The sequence below is a fragment of the Echinops telfairi genome, unplaced genomic scaffold (assembly GCF_000313985.2).
Source record: "Echinops telfairi isolate 266 unplaced genomic scaffold, ASM31398v2 ScPeMD7_31;HRSCAF=116, whole genome shotgun sequence".
NCBI lineage: Eukaryota > Metazoa > Chordata > Mammalia > Afrosoricida > Tenrecidae > Echinops > Echinops telfairi.
The window spans coordinates 40,732,949-40,748,835 of record NW_022103928.1 but is presented as its reverse complement, the minus strand read 5'-3'; the positions used below and the strand labels follow the sequence as shown (position 1 = coordinate 40,748,835).

The 15,887-nt window shown below is 43.3% G+C and overlaps 1 protein-coding gene across 2 annotated transcripts in view; it reads right to left on the bottom strand.

Annotated features, from left to right (window-relative positions):
* CNPY1 (canopy FGF signaling regulator 1) overlaps positions 1 to 15,887 on the bottom strand; it is a 61,413-nt gene that overhangs the window by 33,608 nt on the left and 11,918 nt on the right. The window contains exon 1 of one of the 2 annotated variants that reach the window (XM_045290017.1): positions 10,948 to 11,045. The exons of the other annotated variant lie outside the window; for it this stretch is intronic. The gene's annotated coding sequence lies outside the window, so the exon portion shown is untranslated. Of the gene's footprint in view, positions 1 to 10,947; positions 11,046 to 15,887 lie in introns of those variants that run through there. 2 annotated transcript variants of the gene reach the window in all.

The following is a 15,887-nucleotide window of genomic DNA, read 5'->3' as shown; positions in this document are numbered from 1 at the left end:
TTTTATGGTACCTCTGGGTGGGCTCAAGAGTCAGCCTTCCATTGGCATCCAAGTGGCAGTTGTTTGTAGCACCCAAAGACTACAATCTAGTTCCATTGCCTGAGTTTTAAAAAGTGAAGAAACGATGGATGCCGTTCAATGGCCCAATTCCCCAACTCAACCTGGAGGCAGAGTTGTGAAGAAGGTATACCAAAGTCACGGTGCAAGTAAGGGGAGGCATTCCCCCTCCAGGCGCAAAATGTATGCACCAGCAACATTTGCTTAGTTAACCCTGATTCTGCAACACCATGATCTTTCATTCTCTCTCATCACCTATCATCCTTTGATGATGCTTATTTTAATCTGTCCAGGAGTATTAAACCATTTGTCTTCTTTCATTTCCCAAAAGACAATATAGCATTGCATCTTCCTATTTACCCAAATGTCTTAGTCCGGGTGGACTAGAGAGACAAAGTCAGAGACACTCATATGTGTCTAAGAAAGAGCTTTATCTGATGGTGCCCGGCTATCAAAAAATATAGTGGCTAGGATCTTAAAGGCTTGAAACTAAACAAGCGGCCATCTAGCTGAGAAGCAACAAAGCCCATATGGAAGAAGCACACCAGCCTGTGTGATCACGAGGTGCGGATAGGATCAGGTATCAATCATCAAAGAACAAAAAATTATATCATTGTGAATAAGGGGGAGTGTGGAGTGGAGACCCAAAGCCCATTTGTAGGCAACTGGACACCCCTTACAGAAGGGTCGCAGGGAGGAGATGAACCAGTATAGCACTGATGAAACATACAACTTTCCTCTAGTTCTTTAATGCTTCCTCCCCTCCCCATTATCACGATCCCAATTCTACCTTACAAATCCAGCTAGACCAGAGCATGTACACTGGTACAGATAAGATCTGGAAACACAGGGAATCCAGGACAGATAAACCCCTCAGGATGAATAATGAGAGTAGCGGTACCAGGAGGCTAAGGGGAAGGTAGGGGAGGAAGGGAAACCAGTCACAATGATCAACATATGAACTCCCTCCATGGGGGATGGACAACAGAAAAGTGGATGAAGGGAGACATTGGAAAGTGTAAGACATGAAAAAATAATAATTTATAAATTATCAAGGGTTTGTGAGGGAGGAAGGGTGGGAAAGGGAGGGGGGAAAATGAGAAGCTGATCCCAAGGGCTCAAGTAGAAAGAAAATGTTTTGAGAATGATGATGGCAACAGCTGTACAAATGTGCTTGACACAATGTATGGATGGATGGGTTGTGTTAAGAATTGTATGAGCCCCCAATAAAATGATTTAATTTAAAAAAAAGAAAGAGCTTTATATACAAGAGCAATTGAATATTGAGAAAACATCCTAGCCCAGTCTAGATCAAGTCCATAAGTCCAATATTAGCCCGTATGTCCGATACCAATCTGTAAATTCCTCTTCAGACTCAAGCAACACATGCAATGACGCCATATGCAGGAAGATCACAGGCCAGTGGGTGGGAAGTCTTATGGATCCAGTGGTAGTAGAGGCATCTCAATACTGGCAGGAGTCTCCACAGGCTCCTTCAGCTCCAGGGCTCTAATGTAGCTCCATGTGTCTTGTCAGCAAGCATGTCTCTCAGGGAGTGAGCATGTGTCCCACTTCCAGCGAGCTATTTACCACCTTAATGCCTCCAAATGAGGTCATCAAGCTGCAACCTGATTGACAGGCTAAACTCCACCCCTTCAGTCTTAAGTCTCAGATTGACAACAGATTATGTAACTACCACACCAAATGTTATAGACAGTGTTTTTCTTCCTAACTTGGATATTTGATTAATCGAAGGAGCTCAGCCTTGAATCTCCCTTCAAGTTCCTTCCAGCTTGTGCCAGTTAGGCCAGCGTGCATGTGACAGCAAAGCAAGAAAGGCAACGGTGCCCACCAGCGTCCAACCCAGGCTTCCTTCCACCTAAACAACCAAATAAAGCCAAACATTTTGGGTTGTCCATGAAAATCCAAGCCTGACCCCCAAGAGATTTTTAGTTAGGCTGAATTTAGTCAGCTAAGACGTCATAAACGCTCATGCCGTTGCTAGCCATGGTTGGGTTGGCTTCCTTGCACAACAGAATAAACTGCCACTGCATCCAGCAGCGTCTTCATGCTTAGATTAGACCGTTGTGGTTTACACGGGCTGATTTTCTGAATTTGATGACCATGCCTCTCTGCCTAGTTTCAGTCTAAAAGCTTTGCTGAAACCTCACAACCACACAAAAGTCGCCACTGACCGACGAGTGATGGTTGGACAAGAGATATACTGGTCAGGGTTTGAACCAGGCTGTCCCTGGTGGCAGGCATCTACTTCTACAAAGGCACCACCCAGGGACCCTAGACACCTACAACATTTTCAAAGTACATGCCCAGTAGGGTAACCAGGGCATCATCCTTTTTGTCTTAGTCTCTTCTGTCCCTTTTTTTTGTTTTGTTTTTTGTTTTTTGTTTGTTTGTTTGTTTTTTAAAATCATTTTATTGGGGGCTCTTTCACCTCTTATAATATTCCATACATCCATTTTATCAAGCATATTTGTACATATGTTGCCATCATCATTTCCAAAACACTCTTTCTACTTGAGTCCTTCATATAAGATCTTCCCCTTTCCCCTCCCTCCTCCAAAAAGTTAATTCTTGATTTAAAAAACCTGAACACGGAGATGTAGGTCTGGCTGGAACAGGAGGTAAGGAACATTCATTTCCTCTTTCTTTAAGCCTGGATCTAGAAATCCACCCATGACCTGGGGTCAGTGGCCTTACCATTCGACTGACCGTGATACAAATGTTTTTTTCCTGCTTGACAAGTGTTTAGAGTTCTCTGAAGCTCAAAGTCTTTATCTATAAAATGAGTACAATACGACCACCTACCTGATTGGCTTTCTGATACACATGGGATTGCCAGGAGTCAGAATCCATGCAAGAGCAACTGGTTGTTTTTCACTATATATATAGAATAGGGTTGTTAACCCCTACTTACCCAGCCTCCTTCATAGGTGCCTGAATCAGTTCCCACTCATAGCATTGTTGACTCATTCCACAGAACAGACATGGCCTGACCCTGCACCATCCTCACAACCTTTGTCAAGTTTGAATTAATGGTTGCAATACATAACCAATCCATCTCACCAAAGATCTTATCTTCTGTCCCTTTTTTGGAGCCTTTATGGAGTCGTGGAAACAGTCACTGAAACACCTCACAGAATCGAGAGAGGAGAAGGGACACAAAACATCAATTCTTTCATTTTACAGAACTAAAGGACATCTTCTGAGCAAAATCACTTCTTAATGGTGCAGGGGTGGAGGTACAAGATAAAAAGTACAATTCAGGACACTGGATTATTAAGGTATACACATAACTTGAATAAAATGCAGAATTTAACAAATTATCTTTAAATGACACAAAAGTGCTTTGGCGTCTATGATATGTGAGGGGCTGTCTGATATTTTTGTCACCTATAAATTCATTTCGCATCTATTCTAGGTACTAGACACTTGTCAGATATTCTTCTCCTACCCTGTAGCTTGTTATTTCACTTTGCTGATAAAATTCTTTGATGCATGGAAGTTTTAAATTTTTATGAGATACATTTTCTCTACTTTTTCTCTTGGTTGCTTGGACTTTTGGTGTCCTACCTAAGGATGCATGGTCAAAATCAAGATCCTGGAATTTGACTTCAATGTTTTCCTCTAAGAATTTTGTGGTTTAATTCTTATATTTAGGCCACTCATCAATTTGGAGTTAATTTTCACATATGGTGTGAGGGAGGGATCCAAATCCATTCTTTTGCACCTAAATTTACTTGTCTCAGAACTATTTGTTAAAGACGCTGTGGCATCCATGGCTGAGCATTGGGCTGCTAACTGCAAGAGTCACAGTTCAAAACCATCAGCCTCTCCTCAGGAGAAAGACAGGGCTTCCTACCCCTGTTCCAGTCTCAGGAAGTCACAAGGGCAGTTCTACCCTGTCCTACAGAGTGACTAGGAGTTAGCATTGACTTGACGACAGTGCGTTTTGGTTTGTTGTTTGGTTGAATAGCACCCTTATCAAAAATCAACTGGCTACACATGTAGCCAGGCTTATTTCTGGATTCTCAATTCTGCTTCACTGGCCTTGATGTCTAACCCTAAACCAGTGCCAGATTGTTTGGGTCACTGGCAGCTTTGGTACATTTCAAAATCAGGACGTCTGAATCCCCCTACTTTAGTCTTTTAAAAGATTTTTTGACTGTTTGAGGCCTCTTGCAATTTCCTAGGAATTTGGTCATTTGCTTTTCCATTTCTGCGGGGTGGGGGGAGTTAGAACTTTGGAAGGCATTGCTTTGCATTTGTGGATTATTTAAGGTAATACTGAGTCTTCCAGCTCACGAACACAGCATGTCTTCCTGTTTATTTAGATTTTCTTTAGTGTCTTTCAGCAGGATTTTACAATTTTCAGTGTTTGACTATTTCACCTGCTTGGTTAGATTTTCCCCCCCTAGGTATTTTATTCTTCTAAATGCACAAATTCATCTTTTCAGAAAAGGTGACAATGTGTCATTGCAATTCAATGAAAGGATGGAGTATGGTGTTTTAAATGAATGGGGCTAGTACCTGTGACTTGCTTGTCACTTGAATGGATTTTTAAAAGCTGAATCTGTACCTCACACCATATTCAAAAAATACATTCTATGTAAATCAAATGCTTAGACATTTTTAATAAGAAAGACAATTCAGAAGATTATTTGTATTGCAAAGGGTGAGGGAAGTCTTCTTAAACTAGAGGAGGCACCCAATACTGCAATGATAAAGAGCTTTACATGGCAAGAAAAACAAGACCAGCGATAAATAGCCTGAGACAGTGCATACGCCAGACAAAGGATGACTATCCCTATAACTGATCTTTGCAAAGTAACAATATAAAAGCTAAGCAGCCTAAAAGAAAAATAGCCAAAGGATAGGCAACTCAAAACAGGAAATCTAAATGAAAAAATAAGCTTGAGAAAATATGCTTCATCACACCAGTCATCAATGAAAGGGAAATAACATTTTTTTTCATTCATTGGATTAATAAAAATCGGAGAAGTGCTATCATCCAGCGCTGGCAAGCATATGAGAAAGGAGAAGACTCTCCTGCACAGGTAGGTGGAATCAAAAATGGTGCAGCCTTTGAGGAAAGTCTGGCATCGTGGATTCAGCTTAAAATGCATGTACCCTTTGACCCACACGTTCAGAGCAATCAGTCCTACAGAAACAAAATTAGCCAGCCCTATGGATGTGTAATCAGAGACGATCATTGAAGCATTGTCATGTATTGGCACAAACCTGGAAACAACATGAAAATCCATCTATGGGATGATGGTCTAATTAATTATTTTAAAAAGGAGTTTATCTCAGTGCATTGCTTTATTGTTATTTGAACATGGCAAAAAGACAACATCAAAAGAAATCTGTGCTTATGCTGATATGAATTTGGATGAGCAAGGAGAAAGCCAGGGAGAATGCACTTCAATGCTGGTTATGTGAGTGGGTGGGGAGGTGGGTAGATGACTACGTTTCCCCCTATATAACAGGTTAGGATTATGTATTACTTTTAGAATTTAAAATTGTTAATGAAGAAAAAGTTTAAAAGCCCAAAGTAAACTTGTTAGACATATGCGACTTCCACTAGGCCAACCTGTCTACTACTACCTAGAAATTATTCACCATTAATCAAGAATTCCTGCAGACCATTATTAGACCACTGACTTAGAATTACCCAGAAGCCCTAGGTGAGCAGTCTCTCAGCACAGCGGCCACAACCTCGATGTAGGACTCTGGCTACAGCTTGAGCTCTGTCTTGCTAACTAGACAACCTTATTAGTGGAACCCAGTGGCCTTCTGAAGCACTAGAGGAGACCCCTTAATTCTACTTTTTCTTATAGGAGAACAGAACTCCCAGACCGCTCAAACTTGGATAATTCCAATATAGCACGAGACCTCCTTCCTTCTGATGTCTGCAGAAAGTTCAAGGAAAAGGGCATGAGAGGGACCCAGAGAGCCTAATTATTTTTTTTCACTTGACTTAAACAATGGGCAGGGGAGTAAGGACCCTTTTAATATAAAATTTTCAATCTCTCATTGGAGTTTTGTCCATAACCAACTCTCCCTTTAATCACTTTAAAAGTCTTATTAGTGGGCCGGGTAGGATTGCTGAAGTGCCAGGTCCCTCCCTGTGCCCCAACCGGATAAGTTCTTGGGCAGTTGGGTTTACACAACTCTGGCAACCTTGGCTCTCTCAGTCACAAATCACTTTTCCTTTGCAATTATTCATTCAATTATGAGGCCGGGGGGTGGGGGTGGGGCTAGTGTGCAAAGGAGAGACCACCGAGTGTCTGCAGGCACCAAAGTAGAGGATGGGCTGTAAGGGCTTCTCAATGCCCTACCTCTTAGAGGAGGAGAGTGAAGATACAGCAAGAAGGTGGAGAGGCAGAGGGCAGCGCATGAAAAAGTGACTTGGATCCCCTCCCACCCCTCCCTACCCTTACTCCACACCAAGCGCTGTAGACGAACAGCTCGTTTTCTAGACTCAAACAAACTCCTTTGGATTTGAGGTTGTCTTTATTGTACAGACTCGGGCCCTCGTCCATTTCTCTTGAAACAAGTCGTCTTCTTGGCCTTTTTTTCCAACCACTCTCTTTTGTTAGAGCGCTGGTTATAGAGAAAATGTCCCACCCGTGAGAAAAAACAATGGTGTGCCAGCAAAGATGACGGCACCTGGACACCTGGAAGCTTCGAGGGAGGGCTGCAAACCACGCACAGGGCAGGCACTGGGTTTAAAAGAGGTAACGACTCTTCAGCTCCCCGCAAGTGGCCAGAGAGATGGGAGAGAGACCCACGGTGGCCAATGGCCAGGCTTTCTAAGAAACTGGACCTGTACCTCATTAGGTGAAGTCTTTGATATATAATTGTTGGCTGTTGGTAAGCTGGATTTGGCCCAATCTTCTGCCACTGCTTGACTCTCACCATCTCCTGCTGCGAGGCTCCGTGCAGCTCTTTAGACTGGCTTCTAGCTGTACCCAACCGAACCAGACACATCCTCCTCCTTCATGTCCTGGTGGAGTGTTGCTCTCTCTGCACAGGATCTGGCTGCAGTTGGAGATCCAGCGCCAACAGAAAGGGTTTCAAATGTAACTCCAGCAATCTATTCTTTGTATAGTTACAGCCATCGCATCCTCAAAATGTTGGGATGCCAGGTCTGCATGAACAAAGTTGCTGATTTCCATCGAAGGGGCTCTCTCCACCTAGGCCTGATTGACAGTTGGGTGGGATGATGCTTTGATGTGGAGGCTGCGTTGTGTGTTGCGGGATGTTTAGTAGCATCCCTGATCTCTACCCACTAGATGCCAGCTGCATTTCCAAATCTTGCTGGTCTAACATGTTTCTAGACACTGCAACTGTTGCCTGGGGAGCGAAATCATCCCTGGCTGAGAAGCCCTTCCATGAAGGCTTTAAAAGCTTAAACCTCTGCTCAACGATTCTAATGGGGCAGAAGCCTCTCGCACCAAACTGATGGTCTCCATGCCGTATATGGTTTTCTCCATCAAATCCTTTGATTAGAATGTTGGGCATTCCTGGTTTATAGGCCTGGCACAGAACAAATCCCTGTCAAGCCGCTGGCCTGGCTTCTCTGGCTTCATCGGGTATGCACACCCTGCGCTACAAGACTTCCTTCAATACCACACACTGTGTCCACTCTTCATTCTACTTGTAAATAGGCTTCTAGTTCTAGAGCGGGCGTTTTTTGTTTATTTGTTTGTTTTTAAAGGAAAAACTGAGTTCACACTATGCCAAAATGTGTGATAACTTGGCAATTTAACTCTTTGCTGTCTTCTAGACCCACTAGCCCGAGGAAGGTGAGGCTATAATCTCTTGTAAAGATGTGCAGCCTTGGAAGCCTTACAAAGGGGCAATGAGTCAGAATTGAATCCACAGCCGGGGATTTTCTATTCTACATGCTTATTTTTTTTCAAACCGAAGTTCAAGAAATATGGTCAATGTTTAGTGCTGGTACATGATTCTAAGCTAAATGAAAAGATTCTTTCTCCTTAAAACTGTGTGGATTTAACATAGAGATAATTGGCTCAGTCAGGACATTTAAATACGGGAGGGCTATATAGCATTTAGAAGTTGGAAAAAGAAGTTTGCCCAGTCTAAGCGGCCCTTCTGTAGACTGGGCCGCTGTGAGCTCTTTGAACGGGCTGGCCCTGATGGTCAGCAAGCTGCTTAAACCCAGGCTTTCGCTCCTGCACCTCCCTCAGCAGGTGGGACTTGGGCAATCTGCCTGCCAGGCAGAGGGGTGCTGAGTGAGACCACAGCCAGGGATGGGCTAATTCCTCATTTGTATTTCTGCTTTCAAGAACTGCTCAAGGACCTTTGGGGAGAGTTTTCTGTTTCCACCTTCACACGCTCAAACCGGGCCCGAGAGTGAATAGGAAGTGCCAGGAGGCATGTCAGGCCGAGGGGGCGGTGGGGTGGGGAAGGGAGGTGGCCATCAGGGAAGCTGCTAGGACAGCGTTCCAAGGACAGACTCTGATGTGTCTAATGCCTCAGAAGTGGGGAGAAGGGTTATTTTGCTTATCGGTCCCCTAAGGCCTAAGCTGGAGCCCAGGGCCACTGTCTACCCGGAGAGTCTCTAGAAAGGACCTCAGAGAATGGGTTGCCTCTGCTCTGCAAGTTCCCTTGCCTCCTCCTGCAAATGTGTGCTTTGAGGGAAAGGATCAGATCAAGCTCCCAAATTCACAGCTTAGGCAAATCTACTATCTGTACACATATGTTCAAAATCATACATGTGATTGCATTCAGATCAATGTGTACGGAGTGCAAGACACTGCATAACTAAAAATGATCCTAAAATTGAGAGAGAGAAATCACACAGATATACACATGCAAATAGATTTGAAAATCCAACACAAATTTTTAAAGAATAGCTGATTCATAATAAAGACAAGCCCATTTGTTTTGCTTACAGAAGAGAGCTGTAACTATGTATGGTCCTGGCTGGCTTTTTTCTTTCTCTGTGCCAGTATCTTTTTAAACTGTCATTTGACAGTGGTTCTCCGCCATTTTGATACCAGACACCTTATGAACCCTTGCTTTATTTTACCTACCACCACCTCCTCAAAGTGTTGCCAGGAATTCTTTTCTCAATCAACTGCAACGTAAGATAATTCTCATTGTGAAATTTCCCAAAGCCTCTTCAAAATGTTTGGGGTTTTGTTTTGGTTTTTGTTCTTCAAAATGACCCCATATCATAAAAATGGGACAAAACATCAAGCTACTGTTATAGTTGATGTTTCTTCTCCCGGCTCTGGGGAGCATTGTAAATAGAATTCATTTTACAAATCAGATATGAAAGTGCATTCCCTCAGAAGTGCAAATCCAAACCCCACTGAGATACTACTTCAGAACAATAGAACAGCTATACAAGGCCATTGGAAAACTGGGTTGATGAGGATATGGGGAAAAATCAGGAACCCTTTAGGCACTGCTGGTAGAAATGTAAAATGGGACAGCCTCTGTGGAGAATAGCTTGGTTGTTCCTAAAAAAATTAAGTATATAATGACTATATGACCCAGCAATTCTACTCCTGTGTGCATACTCCCAATGAATTGAAAACAGGGACTCAGATATGAACCCCAATGCTCACTGCAGCACTATTTACAAGAGCCAAAAGGTGAACATAATTCAAGTGTCCATAAACAGGTGAATGGATAAATACAACATGGTACATAGATACAATAGTGTTCAACCATAAAAGAGAAATGACGTTCTGACACACGCAATTCTGTGGATGAACCTTGAAAATAAAAGGCCAAGTGAAAGAATTTCTGTCACAAAAGAGCGAATACTGTATGATCCAACTTATATCAAATATCTAGGGCAGGAAAGGCAAAGGTTTACCACTGGTTACCAAAGGCTGGGAGTTAGAGGGGATGGGGAGTTGTTACTTACGATATGGGTCACCGTGGGGCAATTGCACAGCATGATAAATGTGATTAATGGATGATGTGCTTACAAAGAGTGAACTCTATGTTACCTCAATTCTTTGAAGCATTAAAAAAAAGTTCTCTCTAAAAAAAAAAGCAACACCTCTCTACACCTACATGAAATTCTTACTGAGAGTATATATATAATCTCCTGTCGTTAGAAAACAAGATACCGTAACATCGAGTATCGCTTTTATGCGGACACACACCACTCAAGAGAGCCTCCAAGTGCAGTCGGCGGAAGAAACCATCCACAGCACGCACACGCTGCGTCTGTCCACTGAAGGAAGGGTCAGTAAGAAGCAGGCTTTGCCCAAACGACTGTATCCCACGGCCACCATCTTCCAAACACACTGAGCTCCAGACCCCTGTGCCAGGCCAGGCCCTTCCCTCGCCCCTCTCCACGCATCTAAGCCCAGAAGGTGGTAGGGGGTAGGGGGTGCACTCAGCCACCCAGCACCTGACAGTTTTCAGTGGGCAAACAATTGAGACGGCTCTGAAATTTGACTTGGAATATGCCCATTCCTCCAGGCGGGGGGGAGGGGGGGGCCGGGATGCTTGTGCCCTTTTCAAAAGAGCCTCAAAACACAAAGTTACGGTTTGTTCGAGTTAGTTGTAAGGAAGAACGTGCCCAAGTGGTCTGCAGAATCCACGGTCCTAAGAGAGAGCTTCCCCCCAAGCGTGAGAAGCCAGCCCAGCGAAGGAGCGTTCTTGCTCCTGTGTCCAAGTTCTGGAGCAAGTACGGGCTCCCTCCTTCCCAAGTCTAAGGTCCCAGAGGCCAAAACTGATACCGAGTTTGCACCCTACAAAATGCTGCCCCAAGCTAAGCCTTATGACAATCCGAGCACCTTGGACCTGAGAGTCCTATCTATGGGATCAAGACAGTTTTCTGATTTCATGAGGAAAAACGTAAGAGTTTAAAATTACCTGCTCCCTGTAGCAACGTCTGTCATTCACGCCTCAATCTAATGGAGCAAACTTTTCGCAGCTTTGCAGTCCGTCATTGTTTCCACATCTACCAAGAGGATTAAAAATAATCTCTCTTCCTTTAAATTTTGTGTTACCCCTCTTCCCCCATGCTCTGGGGGCAGCATGAATTTTTAATCCTATGTGGTCTGGGGGGAAGGGGGTGGGCTGGAATCTCAGTCCAGGCAGGTCCTTAACCCCTTGTGGGGATGGCGATCCTGGAAGTGGGAAAGCCCTGGGGGAAGGCACCCCCTGCTGGCCGGGCTTGGAAGAGCATCGAGTCCTCCTCGCAGGAGCTGGGAATGATCCTCCCCACGAGTCTGCTGCAAAATAGCTAAGCAGGAGAAAATTCTTTTTCGTTCCTTTTTCTCCAGCACCCAAGACTCTCAGTCACCTCGATGCACTAGGTTGCTCTAGACCCAACTTCATAGGTCTATCTCACGCCCTCTCTTTGCTCTGTGATAGTGGCAGTGAGCTACTGAGCGTGTGGATGTACAGATGCTGCGAAACCCTGATCCTTCCGTGAGTTGCAATGCCATCCACATTGAAGGCCGTAGTCTTTGAGCTTCACTGGTAAATCCTTCCAGTTCTCTTTATTTGCACCAAGCCAGGTTGTATCTGAATATTGTTCATGAGTCTTCCTTCAATTCAGTTGGGATGCTCTCCTTCATATAGTTTTGTATCTCAGATTATTTGCTCAGCATACAGACTGAATAAGTGTGGTGTAGAGATACAACCTCGGTGCACACCTTTCCTGACTTTAAGCCAAGCAACCAACCGCCCCTTGATCTGTTTGAACCTATGTACAGGTTCCCCATGAACACCATGAACTGCTTTGAAATTCCCATTCTTCACAAATTAGCCAGAGTTTGTTATGATCCACACAGTCAAATGCCTTCACATAGTCAATAAAATATAGGTAAACACTGTTCTGATATTTTCTGCTTTTGGCCAAGAGCCACCTGGCATCAACGATATACTGCCACGTCCTCTTCTAAATTCAGCGTGAATTCCCTACCGATATGCTGTTGCAACTATTTCAAATGATCTTCAACAAAATTTTACGCATGTGTAGTATGAATGGTATTGTTTCATGCTTTCTGCATTTCCGGTGGGTCACCCTGGCTAATGTGGGGGGTATCTTGGATACTTTTAAGCAGAAAACATGGTTCTATATGTAGCACGTATGTGAAGGGGATCAGGGAGACTCTTCTCCCTCATAAACAAACCAGGAAGCAAGTGGGAAAACTCTCTGTGCAAGCTCACGCCCCTAAAGCCAAATCTGACATTAAAAAGGTTCCTGCGATTGCGCACAGGCTTTAGGGAAAGACACGATACTTGTGACAAATCAGAAACACAATTCATGATTTCTTTCCCCTGATTTCCTCCTTTGCTGTCCACTGTCAGTACCCAGGCCCCATTGAGCTCGGTCTCTGCCTCTAGGTCAATAACAAAAGTTCCCGGCAAGGCCTCCCAGCTCGTGATGATCAAAGCCAGACCCTTTGGGAAGGTAAAGAGGATGGTGCTTTTGACCAGAAGAGAGCAATTATCCAAGATGGGATGGAGTCAAAAAGCCTATAGGTCCCCAAATTCAATCCCGACAGCAACCACAAGCATGCAATGTATGGAGATGAACTTGAGAAATGCACAGAATCCACTTGAATTTTTTAAAAGAAACTAGTTTTTAAAAAGCATTTTAAAAAAGAAACATCTTTTTAAAAAGAAAAGACTAGGATAAACAGAGCACGAATAGTAGTAGCCGTGAGTTGCCTAGCCAATATTTAATCCGTTCTTACAGACTACATTTCAGAAAGTGATGAATGAAACCAGCACTTGGCAACCATTCCCTGTCCTCCATTATGTACTGCAAAGGCTGGACAGCACAGTCCGACATTTTCAAGATGCATTTGCACAAAGGGTTTATGTGGAATTGAGATCTGGCTAACGAGATGCACTGGTAGCATTTGAAAGGCAGAGGGAGGCTGGGGCCATCTTTGCTCTGTTTCTGCTGCTTTCTTCCAGTGAACATTGAGTCCTTGGACTTTCTGGAGCAGCCCCCAGTACCCCATTGTGGGCACTGGTTATGAAGAGGAGGATAATTGTGAGTACAGCCAATCAGGATTCAGGGCTCCCAGGGATCCAGTGCAGATCCAGCAAGCATGCCATAGCATCAGAGCCAAGGTTGTAGCAGCAACAACACCAGCAGCATTTGCTGACCCCTGAATCACAGCACACATGGGCAGTGCCAGCTGCGGCCTCCTGATTCTCCTCTTTGCTGTCTTCCAGGGAGAGAGCAGCTCCTCTGGTGGCCCAGGGGTGCTGTAGTGAAGCATCTAATTCTCTGGATTAAATTATTTTCTTTGGAAATAGCTGAAGTGATTCTATCTTTGCAATTGGACCTTGAGCGGGTATAAGCAACATTTGGTAAAATGTTGGCTGTAGTCAATCAACTCTCGGGGATAAGAATCAGAGCAAGGCTATTCTCACCTGGTTGCGTAAGCAGTAAGCAGTGGGTCTCTAGTTACCATTTCAAATGGGACACTGCTAATTCATGGCATGCAATGGCCAACAAAGTGACTTAAATTATCATCTGCTGTCACCTGGAAGGAAGTACGTATGGAAGACCAGGATTCGGAGGACCAACAAACTGCTGCCAGAGATAAGGACGGTGGCCTGGCCTGACTATTTCTGCCAGCTCTGAGAGGTTAAAAGACTCACGGGCTGTGCTGTACTTGATCATGACAGTCATAGGTTTGGGTAAACCTCACTCAGGTTACCAAATGAGTTACTTCTCTTTGTCTCATGTCACCAGGCTCTTCCCCAGTGACCGGTGAGGCAGATACTGCTGTGTGTTCATCAGCCACCATTTCTTTTTCTTCCTCGTCCACTTCCTCAATGATGAGCTCTCTGAGGGTCTAGAGAGTTGAGCCGTCAGATGTGAGTAGCCTGGGTTCGTGAGTGGCCATGTGGATTACACTTCCCTGACCACACACACTGGAATACATGAGCTGAAAAGGAGTTCTCAATGTACAAAGCCACTGAAGTCATGGGATTATTATAGCAAGTACCTACCCTGACAAATACAATCCGTAAAGAGCTACACTTGGAGGCGGATCCAAGATGGCAGACCAGGCAGATAGTTGATCCAACAACAAATACGGGTGACATCAACAATCCTGAAAGCCACAGCTTCAAGGAAAAGGGTAAAGAAGTTGATCAATTACCAATGAAAAGCTGAGATTGAATGAAAACCCGTAAATAAGGAGGCATAAGGAGCAGTAAAGAAGCCTGGTGACATTGAAAGATGAAGTTTTCTCCTCCTAGCATCACAGTCTCAGAAACCCACAGGGCAGTTCTACTCTGTCCAATAGGGTTGCTATGAGTCAGAATCAACTCGACGATGGCAGGAGTTTGGTTTTTGTTTACTTACACAGCATGCAGACAGAACCCCGTGGTTTGAAATAGCTGATGTGTTAAAAGGAAAAAGCAGAATTGAGTCAATGGAAAACTAAATTAGCAAAACAGACACCTTTCTTAGTATTAATCTGTGAAACAATCAGAAAAAAAGTGAAAACTACAAAAATTGTCATTGAATTATGTAGGGCATCATCAAGAGGAATAACTTCCCTGGGATCAAAATTCCAGAACAGGAACTTACCAACAAAACAAAACAAAAACAAGAAAACTGTTGAAGATTTGTTGAAATAAAAGTTCCATAGTAACATGAAAGATGAGAAAAATTGCATTCAAAATGCTCCACAAGCACCAAATAGACTAGACCTCAAAAGAAAAACTCTAAGACATATAATAAACAAACTTTCAAAATACAAAGCCAAAAAAAAAGAATCCTGAAAACAACTCAGAAAAAATGAACCTGCCTGCAAAGGGAAATCCAAAGACGGAATCCCGAGTTCTTGGGAGAAATCATGCTGGCAACAAGACAGTAGGATGCAATGTGTAAAATTCTGAAACTAATTGGCCAACCAGGAATTATCCATAAGTGAAATTGTCATTCACATCCAATGGTGAAATTAGTTTGTCTGCATTCCCAGATAAACAAAAATGAAGGGAATTTGTAAAAAAAACAAAACATACAAACCGAGTGAGAACTCCTAAAGGGAATCCTTTGGACAGAGAACCAACAACAGACACCAACTGGACATAAAGACACACAAGAAGGTTACCCAGAAATCAACCTAGCTTCAAAAAGGATGGAAAAGAACATAAATCTACAGCTCTGAAAATAAGGCAATAGGGTCATCAGCAATTTATAAACAATGATACCTACAAACCCAAAAGATAATACATGATGCATAAGAACATCAAAGGAAGAAGTCAAGACAATATTAAGATAGAGTGGAGTTTTGTCAACTTGGGAAGATAATAATAATTATAGAATAACCGCAAAGAAAATAAACCTTTCTCACTAAAATTTAAAAAGCTAATCAGAAAGACATAGCAAACACTAAACAACATTAATGAAAGAAATTATAAGAAAATTTGCAAACAAAGTGAACTCAGAACAGAAAAAGTGTATGGAACACAGAAAACATCAATATCACACACACAGTGAAATGATAACAGAAAATTTATATCTATCAATAACTACAGTGACTATAAATGGCACAATTAAGACACAAACATGAGCAAAATGAATAAGAAACTGACCCCCAGACCAGAACTGCATAGTACTTGACTAGCACTGCCGACTATTCTGAACGGGACCACAATAAGAAATATATATAAACATCTGTGACCTGAGCAAAGGGTTGCACTCCACCCTAGTCTTCCCACACCCCTTGACTGTTCCTAGCAGATCAATCATAGAGCTGTTTACATTACGTTAGGGCGCATCATGGGAAAGAGCTCATCTGACAAACTCCTGAGAGTTCTGGCACAGC